Raw genomic sequence first — 1,940 nt, 5'->3', positions numbered from 1 at the left:
GGGGCCCTCCTAGAGGCCCCCAATACCCCCGAGTGTGGAGCCCCAACTCGGCTTACTTTTCGAGTTACAGCCGGTCAAAGTTGAAACTTTAAAGGGCCATATCTCCGGAACCAAGCCGAGTTGGGGCCCCATACACCCGGCGTGGGGGGCCCTCCTAGAGGCCCCCAATACCCCCGAGTGTGGAGCCCCAACTCGGCTTACTTTTCGAGTTACAGCCGGTCAAAGTTGAAACTTTAAAGGGCCATATCTCCGGAACCAAGCCGAGTTGGGGCCCCATACACCCGGCGTGGGGGGCCCTCCTAGAGGCCCCCAATACCCCCGAGTGTGGAGCCCCAACTCGGCTCACTTTTCGAGTTACAGCCGGTCAAAGTTGAAACTTTAAAGGGCCATATCTCCGGAACCAAGCCGAGTTGGGGCCCCATACACCCGGCGTGGGGGGCCCTCCTAGAGGCCCCCAATACCCCCGAGTGTGGAGCCCCAACTCGGCTCACTTTTCGAGTTACAGCCGGTCAAAGTTGAAACTTTAAAGGGCCATATCTCCGGAACCAAGCCGAGTTGGGGCCCCATACACCCGGCGTGTGGGGCCCTCCCAGAGGCCCCCAATAGCCCCGAGTGTGGAGCCCCAACTCGGCTTACTTTTCGAGTTACACCCGGTCAAAGCTGGACAGGAAGTGGCCGTATCTCGGGACCGGAAGGTCCCCGTGGCTCGGGACGGCGGGAGGAGCAAGGTCCCCGAGAGCGGGCCCCGCACCCGCCGCCGCGAGCCGCTGGGACCTCCCGGTCCCGAGATGGGCCCCGTTACGCGCGGGCGACTTTCGGAGAAAACGGCCCGTATCTCGGAGAGGGGAGGTCCCAGCGGCTCGCCCTTTCGGGTGTCGGGGGCTCCCCACGGGCCCTCTCGGAACCCGCCTCCCCCGGGCCCCTGGGACCTTTCCTTCCCGGGCGCCCCCCCGACACGTCGGGCCCCTTTTCTCCGGGACCCGGGGGCCCCGGAGCTCGGGGGCGGGCTCTTTGCGAGGGGCCCGCCGGGACGCCACACTTGACCCGAGTCCGGTGTCTCTGGGCCCCCGGGTCCCCGAGCTACGTGCGTTCGAATTCGGGGCCCTTTTCCGGGCCCGAAAATCCCTCAAAGTCCGAAAACGTGCAGCGGGCGGGGACTTCCGGGGCCCCGGAGGCTCTGACGGCACACCCAGGGAGGTGCACCGTCCTCGGGCACGGCCAGGTGGCCCCCCCCCCGGGGTCCTGGAAGTCCCCCCGCCCCCCGGAGACACCCACACCCACCCACCGGACGGGAAGATTCCGTTTTTCGCCGATATCTCGAAGACGGCCGGGCGAAAAAATTTCAAACTCGGGTCTTCCGTAGGCCTCGAGGGGCCCTATCCAAAGAGGCCACCCGCGTCCCCGGGGGCCTCGGGGTCAGGGAGTTAGGCCCGGTCAAAGGCGCGGCGTTTTTTGGCTTATATCTCGCGAACCCCTGGGCCAATCTTCCCCAAACTCGAATCGACCGTAGTGCCGGACGGGGCCTTTCGAAAGAGCCCACCCACGAGGTCCAACTCGCCCGGGTCCCCGAGTTATAGCCGTTCAAAGTCGGGGGTCCCGGCGAACGGCGATCCGGTAGGGGGCGTCCCCGGGGCCCGCCGCCGCCCTGGTTCGAGCGAGGGCCCCCGTGGGACCTCGCCACCCAAATTTGAGCTCTCTGGGCCTTCGCGTCGCGGAGATACGGGCGATTTTCTCCCGGGATCGTGACGTCATCGGCGGGCGCCATTTCAGAGCGCGGCCGAGGGTTTTCGGCCGATATCTCCGCGAATACTCGACCAAAAACGACGAAACGCATATGGACGCGTTCAGCTCGGCGAGACGGTTCGAATGAGCCCGGCCTCGGCCGGGCACGTCGAGTTTTCGGCGAGATATTTGCGTTTTTCCGCTTCCGGGGCGCTTTG

Source organism: Pimephales promelas, chromosome 2, assembly GCF_988280905.1.
Source record: "Pimephales promelas chromosome 2, fPimPro1.hap1.1, whole genome shotgun sequence".
NCBI classification, from domain to species: Eukaryota; Metazoa; Chordata; class Actinopteri; order Cypriniformes; family Leuciscidae; genus Pimephales; species Pimephales promelas.
The sequence above is the reverse complement of the archived record's forward strand: the minus strand, read 5'-3'. Positions refer to the sequence as shown.